At 41.2% G+C, this 9,561-nt stretch overlaps 1 long non-coding RNA gene across 5 annotated transcripts; it reads right to left on the minus strand.

The window, feature by feature from the left end:
• Window positions 1-4,846: 4,846 nt before the first annotated feature.
• Window positions 4,847-9,261, minus strand: LOC110728575. Of its 5 annotated transcripts, XR_002512728.1 has the most exons (6): window positions 8,170-9,018; window positions 7,822-7,906; window positions 7,217-7,277; window positions 6,893-7,069; window positions 6,076-6,804; window positions 4,847-5,637 (listed from the first exon to the last, which is right to left on the minus strand). It is a non-coding gene; the product is annotated as an uncharacterized LOC110728575 (long non-coding RNA). The 5 variants fall into 5 exon arrangements; XR_002512727.1 differs by having other exon boundaries at window positions 6,893-7,277; XR_002512726.1 differs by having other exon boundaries at window positions 7,217-7,906.
• Between the last annotated feature and the right edge of the window lie 300 nt (window positions 9,262-9,561).

Consider the following 9,561-nt stretch of genomic DNA (forward strand, 5'->3'; position numbering starts at 1 on the left):
CGTCCAGGGGCAAAAGGTAGACGGTCCACTCAGTACCGTGTGCCATCAACAGGTTTGCCAAAATTGCAAGCATATACATATAAAAAATTGCAAATATTGAAAAATTAATGCAAATGGTAAAGATAGGCAAAATCGACCAAAAGGCCGGGAGAGTAATTGTTAACCTGATCTACATCCGGAGAAAAAGGAAGATTGTTGAGGAATTATATTGAGATACTCGGCACACAAGCCGGAAACAAAGACAAAGCTTAAGTTTGCTATGGTGGAGGTACCGGTTGGTCCTGGCCGGATGGGAGCTCATCTTCAAGTTGCCTTGGTTGAGTTTGGTCAATCTCAACTGGCACATGCTCTTCAGGCTCATTGAGCTCCTCACTCTCATGCTCCTCATCAGACAGCTCAATGCCATCCCATTCTTCAAAGGGAGCAAGCGCTTCAAGACCGAGGGACTGGGCATCGTATACCTCAGAGGCATACTTGTACTCAAGTTGAAGAACTCCCAGTCATAGTCCGGATGGATGAGATTCCATGCCATTTTCATGCGAGCTTCACAATATCGCTCATTCTCATCCACCAGCCATTCTTGTTTGGCAGCCAGCTCAGCCTTGTGGTCACTTTGCACCTGGGCCAACTCATCCTTCAGCCGGGAGACGTCTGCCCTAAGCTGGGTGTTCTCTTTATCAGCATCTTCCAGGGCCTTAAGGTCTGACTGAAGGTTCTTAATTTGTTGCTTAAGGTCAGACGTCTTATTGTTGGCCGTTTCCACGGCAGTTGTGAGCTCATTGATCAACTCCTCCTGTTTCATCTCCCGGGCTTTAGACCTTATGTCATTCATAATACATTTGTATTAAGCAACATCAAGAGTATCAGCCGTCCGTTTATTGGCGTATCTTACCTCCTCTTGTTTCTTTCTAAACGGGACCTTGAGCCCTTCTATTCTCAGCATTACCTGCACAACACAGCAGGTAAAAGGTTAATGTACCTCAATTAAGTCAGCCGGCGAGAAGTTAACTCACCTTAGAGACCTCAGCCGGCAAAGAGTTAATTAAGCTCAGAGAATGCAGTCGGTGAGTTACCTCAGCAAGTAAGGCATTGATGCAGTCCATGTTGACCTGATGCACTCCCGGAATCAAATCTTTCTCAGACCGAGTGAGGCACCTCAGCATCCGTTTGGAATATTGTTGGAAGTCAGGCCATCTTGGAGAGGCATCTGCACCAATAGAGTGATGTGATAAGACAGCAGCATAGGCGGCACCAATATTGTGTCGGCTGCTAGAAGAATCCCCAAATTGGGTAACTGGGGACTTGACTCGCATAGGCCCAAGCGGCCATGGGAGATCAAAGTTGTAAGCCATACGTTGAGGTTCAGACTGAGGGGTCACATCACCCCCAGCCGCTGCATGACTGGCTGCAGCATTGATTGGCATTCCACTCTTCGGCATCTCAGGGACGCCCGGCCCCTGGTCAACCGGTTCGGTACTCAGACCGAGATCTCTCAGGCTTTTGCCTGCAGTAGTTGGCCGGCTTTGAATAGGCGACCTTGATCATGCCCTCTGGGAAAGCGGGCCCTTCCTGACCTTAGAAGGGTCTTGGAAGGTTCATCAGCCTTCCTTTTGAGCATCTTGGAGAGGGAGCAGGGAACAATCTTACTTCCACCCTGAAAATCAAACACAAGGGTCACAGCCGGTTAAAAGTCGTCTGATGACAAATAAAATCTAACAAATTAAAGCACGTAAACGGAAGTCACCGCATCCTCCTTAGACGCTAGTTGGCCCGTTTATTTTCAATTTGATCCTTCCAAAACTAGGCTGCTGACCTAGCAAGTGTCTTCTCAAGCGGCACCATTTCTAGACCTTTTTCTGCAAAAGGAGAACCGGTTGGTTAAACATAAAAAAATCAACAGAAGGATAGAGGCGACACTTAAGTGTTGGTTAATTGGTCTACCTAAGTCTGCTAAACAAGGTACTAAGGCCATAGGCGGAAAGGAAAGCCTCATCCTTGAGCCAGTCCGGATAGGGTCCCTAGTTTTTGGGTACAATTACTTCAGTACCATCATCCATAGACATGGTGGCCGTCTTGAAAAACTCCGGCTCCAATAATTGCGTCCAAGCCTCCTTTGGGACACGCTGAAGGAAGCACTTCTTCCCCAAGAGAGCTTGGCTGCTTATTGTAGCGACGGAGAAAACGGTTTACATGTTTGGATGGAGAGGAAACCAAGTAGAACTTTCTTTTCCAATTACTCCACTTAGACGGTTTGTCAAGCGTCATCATGTACAGATGCGTGATTAAAGTGTACCACGCCTTCCAGCCGCCTGGTGCCCGACTCAGATAATGTATACGGGAAAACGCCTCTCAGCTAGGCGTTATACTTTGAAACTCACAGGCGGCGATATAGCTAATAATATTCACCCAAGAATTGGGTGTGAGTTGCCATATGCCTAGATCATAGCCCCTTAAGATGGCTTTGATCGCATTATGAAGGGGAAACCGGAGGCCGGTTTTGAATGCCGCCTCATAGCAGCCGAAGTAATTGTTAGCATGTTCAATGCCATCATCCCAGACGACTGTCGCCTCAGCAGGCGGCACAATAATTTCTCACCTATCCCCCACTGGACATTTCTGTAAAAAGGCTGGAAAAGTGGTTTTTAGGGTGACAATATCTCTAGCGAACATGCGCGCCTCAGTCGGGTCAGTTATAGACGACCATTTGTACACCTCCTCATCTTCAATGGCGGCATCCGCCTGAGGAGAGGATGACGCCTCTGAATCAGGTCGTTGGACGACTTAAGCGTCGTCTCCTTGATCAGAGTCTTCTAAGATATTTTCACTTGGAGTGTTGGGTGCACCCGGGGAATCGTGGTATTCAATGTCAGCCGGCGCCTCAGCTGAGCCGTCTAATCTATAATCTGGGTCAATCGTCGTTCGCTTCGTCCTAGCCATACTGTCCTGCACATGCACAGAGATGGTTGGATTCGAGGAAGAGCAAGGGTGGTCCAAACACCCCCAGGCGACACCCCCAGTCCTAGACTCAGCCATACCAGGAGACCAGCTAACTACTGATAGTGCCGTGTGTGTGGTGGAGGAATCCATCATTCAATGCAATATATCAGACGGTAAAAAGCTCAAAAGAGTTACAGGGGGGGAGACGGTACCTCAAAGATGTGTGAAATTGAAGAAAGGTGCTGACCAGCTGTGGCAGACAGGCGGAAATCAATTAGCTGCTTGAGAGAGGTACAGACGGTTAACCGTATGTACCCACTTGGAAAGCACGAAAATTTTCTAGAAATATACCCAGGCGGTTCCCGGATTCTTTGTTTACTGATTACACAAGCGGATGGCCGGTTGTGGCTACTATGAAAGTAAGGGAATTGGTTGGACGATACCCAGGCAGTGTCCCGGCTGTATATCACTGAAAAAGGGAGGTAACTGTCTTAGGGTACCCAGGCGATTTTTGTGTGAATTGTTTGAGAGCAACACGGACGGTATACCGGCTGTGTCAGACGAATAGCAAGAGGTTGTATGAAAACAAAGGCAGACGAAATCAAAGCTTCTCTTTCTCTCTCTAAGTTCTATTCAGACAACTTTCCAAAATGAGGGGAGAAAAGGGGGGGAACCTTATTTATAGAGGGGAGAAAAACAGGGGCACCCCTATAACTTCCCCAAGAAGACGAACCGTCACATCAAAAAAAAAAAAAAAAAAAAAAACCAGTAAGCTTGTGACGTCTATCACAGGCGTCACGTGGCAATCCACGTCACCCCTGTGAGGGGCAAATGATTTGGGTAAAAATACCCATGCCACGTGGTCCAATCAGTTCATGTCACGTGGTCCAATCAGAGCATGTCATGTGGTTCAATCAGGGTCCGCCACGTATCACCCTTAGGGGAGCCCAAAGTGGACCTACCAGGGCTTGACACGTGTTAGACAGATATTCAGAAAAGGGTTTGGTGGCCTTCTTAATTGGGCCGATTCCCGAGAAAGCCCACCATACCTGGGTTTCCGTAACCTAAGATGGGAGCACGCATTACGAGACCCTATAAAAGGGAGATGTAGGAAACACATTCAGAAATTATTCCCAAAAATAGAGCAATTAGTAATTGCAGACATCCACTTAACCTGATCTCAGAATCCGGGAAGACACCTTACTTTTCTGCATTTTTTATATCGGAACACGTTTGAACTTGATTGTCGGAGGCGGAACTCCACCCAATCGAAGTCTCCGTTGTTTTGCAGGTACAGCGTCCAGAATCCAGTCTTGGAATTGTAACTCTCCCGAAAGACACAAAAAAACCCCGAAACACAATCTATTGGCTGCATCACTGTAGACCACCTATTACTTCATTTTGTCTATTTGTTTTTTCTCCTTGCCGATATATTATTTTGCTATTGTGTGTTGGGAAAGAGGAATGGACATGTAGCCCGGGTTGCAGATATCCAACTACCTAGGCTTAGGATGTGATTTTTTTGGGTAAAAAAAAAATTGTTACTTGAACTGTTCTGGTTTTTGTTTAATATAGTTTTGAGACTGTGCTCGGTGAGTATGTTCACTCCAGTGAAGCTTACAAAGGTTGGCTAACTGATGTAAACTAACTGTCAGGCTACCTTACCAAGGATGTTGCTACTGCAGTTCTTGTTTTGGTTGACTTACCAAGGATGTGCGCGAAAATGTTTTTTAGCACCGATTAACCGATACCAAGAATATTAATTCTCACCGGTTAACCGGTGCTAAAACTTAGAATTGTCACCAGTTTTGAACCGGTGCTAAAGTTTTTTTTTTTTGGCATCCCTCAAATCTAAACCGGTTCAAAACCGGTGCAATAGGGGGGTTTTGAACCGGTGCTAATTTATGATTTTCTACTAGTGGTTCAACTGAATCAGGTCAGTTTGGGCCAAATCATATTTAATTATATTGCCAACAATCTTACTATGTTAAATAAAAGGTATTAGACATATTAAGTGTCGGCAGTCACTCCCCTACGGCCCCACACCCCTACCCCCATTAAAGCATAGGATTTTTATGGTAGTGAACATTTATAAAACAAGAAGCATGACCACAAATTGCTTTAAAGGTGGCAACAAGGTTTTTTGGGTTCAAGCCAAATCATATCCCCCCCCCGGGAAAAAATAAAAAATACATAAAAATATCTTTTGGTATGATATATTGGCATATCTTACAATAAATTCATCATAAGGATGTACAAAGAAAGAAAACAAAAATTCTAACAAGAAAATTGTTGAGGAATCCATGCCAAATTTCAAACACCATCTCCAAATACAGAGGTCTAGGACAAACACAACAACATCAATGGTGTCTAAATCGTAGTAGACATGGTGATAAAAAGGATACCTGAGCTTAGAGAAGTAGCTTCACAAGACAAAGTCTCAGATGTTCCATAACTTGTTTGACTAAGAGAGATGATTACTGGGATAAATGTATTCCAACATCTTCAAAGATTGAGATTCTAGATCCTCTGCTAGTTTATATTTGATCCAAGCTATGACTTTTAGATTCATTTGAGTCGTCAAAAACAGAAGGCTGCAAATCGAAGTATGGAGAATCTAGCCTTATTTCTGGTTACCGGCTCAGGAAATTAAGATGCATATCACACTGTGTCAATTTCTCAAAATGCTTGTTTAATTTCCTGTAAAATTGCAGTATTATAAAAAATATAGATTTTAATATTCCCTAGCCGAAAAAAGTAAAATTAATAAGCCTTAAAATTACACAATTTTAAGAAAACGCAATGCTTGTAGAAAAACTTTATTTAATGCCAACATAAATTCAGGAAAATTCATATTATATTATTTTAATAATATACATCCTCCGTTTAGTAATAATAGCAACACTTCCTATCTAGCAAGGAGTTAAGCCTACTACGAATTTATTATATCTCTCTCATTAACTCCACAGCCCACTTGTACAAATATGTTATTATTTCTCTCTCCTATTATTATTATAATGCAGCATTGTGTCCAAAGTCTCCAAACCTCTTAACACTTTTAGTATCTATTGTAATTTACTTATTTTAGTTAGAATTAACAAACAAGTGAGCGCAACAGAATATATAGTTCCTTTTTACCTTGTCCACATTCATGTGAGAACAGAGGGTTGCACGAGCAATTGGTTCAAAACCTGAAATCACATTTAGAACGCCTAGAGGGCGTCTAGCTTGCCATGATTAGTTGATCAATCAATAAGATGATAGTCATTAGCGCTAAATTGGTAAAGCTAAGTAGTTTAATTTTACCATGTTGAGCTCGGGTCACCTACATCGTCGGGCCGCCCACACACTCTGCACCACATTAATATGATATTGTCCGCTTTGGCCTAGCCCGCACGGATTTGTTTTTGGGCATCTTCCTAAAAGGCCTCATACTAATGGAGTGTGCTTCCCCTTATAAGGAAGTCATCCCTTCCTTATTTCTTCCATGTGGGACTTGGATTGCCAATCCCAACAATCCTCCCTAAAGCTAAGGACCACATAACTCATGACCTCCCCTTCAGCAAAACCATCTTGCACCGCCGTTATCACCCACAGGACCCGCTGCCTGACCATCTACATTATCAGGAAGACTTTCGACGCAAGGCTACAAACACCATAGCACGCACCGATCTCTCATCTTGTACCGTCACTACCACCACGGAACACGCCACATGACCACCACAATATCAAGTGGACTTTCGGACACAAATCGATTAATGATGAACCCTAGATTGTGAAATTGGTGTTCAATGAAAGAAAAAATAACCTTACCTTAAGAAGATTGTGAAATAGGTATTCGATGAAATTAAAACCCATGAGCTAATGCTGAAAATTGGATCATCAGAACAATTAATCAGATGAAATTGATACTAATAATCATGGAATAATCGGAATATGTAGTGCTATTCCTTACCTAAATTCTTTGAAAAACCCTCAAAAACACCCATTCTAGAGAGAGAAAGCGAGATAAGAGAAAACAGCAGTAGCAGCAACATTTCTCTCTGAAAAATGGAGGGATATCAGGGATGAACTCTTGTTCGATGATCTTCTTGATTTTGTGACATGTGTAGCTTGACTTCGTCGAGCACTACTGCAAATTTGTTAGGGGAGTTTTGATGGGAGGAAGAGAGAGAAGGAGATGGGTATGGAGCAGAGAAAATATGGGAACCGAAATTAGCAATTAAGATAGGCAGAGAAAGGGAAAAAAGAGAGACGAATTTACAATAAACATCATTACCTCATTCCACATCCGACCAGAAGATAAAAATCCCTATTCTTCAGTACCTTGTTCCTATTTCCTACCAAAATAATTTTCACGTTATCAAAAGCATGTTTCTCAATATTGCGCAGCTAGTTTCTAATATCTGGAAAAAAAAAAAAAAAAAAAGCAGAAGCAAGATTCAATTTAACTCTAAATGGAAGAACTCTGAACAATTAACTTGTAACTCTTTAAGAGTGAATTAAAAAATGTAAAGAGCATATTAGACTCCCAAGATGTGCAAGGTTGAGCAAACATGGTCAAGTACGGCATAACCCACAGTACAACTTTATCCAATTACTAAAAAGGCAAGAAATGATCAGCTTTCGCTCAACACACCCTAAAAATCATTTATGATGCACAATAATTGCCAATCACCACGATAATAGATCAAAAAGGTTATACAAGGCCAAATTCCTGGTTATAAATAAATGAGCATGCCTCAAAGTATACGTTGTAATCACACAAACATGCCAAAGATTATTCTAACAATGAAAAGCCGCATAGAAGTTATACCGAATACCTGGGAGAATCAACACAGACCAAATCAATAGGCTGGAAGTGTGACTGCACCATAATATTACCTGAAATATTTCTGCTAGACTCTCAAAGCTTATCATAAATGAAACCTGACTCCAAAGGTTCAAGCCACTTATATTTATGCAGCAACTGAAAAAAGGCAGCATGTCAGCTAACAAAAGGTTGGAGAAATTAACTTAATCCATTTGTAGTGACATGGGTCACAAAAAAAAAAAAATCACAGTACTTCATTCAAATTATGTAAAGTATTACTTCTTCCATTCACCTCAGACCAGTACACCTCTAAAGAAAAGTAACAAGAGAACAAAATGTAACAGATCTGAAGTATGGAAATAAGGCAGATAGGATGTGGTTATAAGATGATACATATATGACAAACATTCATCTCTTACCTTCTCTCTAGCGGCCAGGATAATCAATTGAACGTCCTCAGCATTGTTTTTTTATACTACCGGAAACAAGACCTTCAAGAAATCACCCACCCTTGGATATAATTCCCTGCATATCAAATTAAATTTTGAGTTTACAAAGAGGAAAGTCTATTGAAACAAAAAAATATTAAAAAATGAAGAATGAACCAAAGCTCAGATTGGTAATTAATCAACTAAGGCAGTGAGGCTACAGGGAAGATAAAAATTTAATCACAACTCAAATTACAAAAATTCAACAAAGCACCAATAAAGGGCTTAAGAAATCAACTTATTAGGTAGCTTAAGATATCAACAAATTCAATCTATAAAATAGGATAAACTCAAACTTCAATTGATTTCCAATGGTAAGCTATTGCACCAAATCATCAAAACCAAGAATCTCCAATCAACTTTCAAGTAAATTTAACCAAATTAATGCAAAGGTGAAAATTGATCAGACCTCATAAGAACGGAACATTAGATTAACATACAAATCTGATGGAATTCACTTATCAACCACTATCGAGCCTCTTAAAATCCAACCCCCACAATATTCCAGCAGATTATAAAGTAAAATCCAAACCCACTCAACATTTTCCAGCAACTATTTTCATCAACACCATCATATACCCAAGAATTGCAAGATTAACAATGACCAAAATCATATTAAAATTAAGAAATTTATAAAATGGGTATAGCTTCTGCATAGTCTTTTTTAATATAAAGACAGATATATAAAAAATAAAAAAAAAAATTAATCTATTACACATAAAAGTAACAAAATAATCTTCTAATTTGTCCATTTTAACAAACATCTAACATAGTATCCCTTGCATAGGGAAAAAGGCCTAAAGCTCATACATTATAAGTTTTCATGTCCAATTTCTACCTATCCCTTTCAAAAAAAATCATCTGATAATAACACCAACAATCCCCCACGAAACCAAATTTAAAATCTTATTTTACTCTAATTATTCCAAATTTCCCAGAAATTCGAAAGGCATAACCTCTTAATCCAAAGACCAACAATTTTGTATTGTATTGAATGGAATTAGGGCTGTTGTGGTCGGGAAGAGGAAGAATCGGGGTGGTCATGATGGGGAGGAATTGGGGCTACTTTGTTCGGGAAGGGGAGAAATAGAGGAAATGGGAGTTTTTTGGTGGTGGGAGTTGGCAACGGTGGTCAGGAATTGGGCCTGCTATGGTGCGGTGGGGAGTTTCTGATTGGTGGTGGGGAAGGGGAGGGGCATGTTTTGGTGGTGGGGATGGGGATCGGAGTTGTGCAGTGGTGGTGGGGTTAGGTGGAGCAGTGGTGGTGTTTGGGGAAAGGAGAGAGAAAAGAAAAAAAAAACTTTTTATTTAAGCCAATCATAT

This window comes from Chenopodium quinoa, unplaced genomic scaffold (assembly GCF_001683475.1).
Source record: "Chenopodium quinoa cultivar QQ74 unplaced genomic scaffold, ASM168347v1, whole genome shotgun sequence".
Classification (NCBI taxonomy): Eukaryota; Viridiplantae; Streptophyta; class Magnoliopsida; order Caryophyllales; family Amaranthaceae; genus Chenopodium; species Chenopodium quinoa.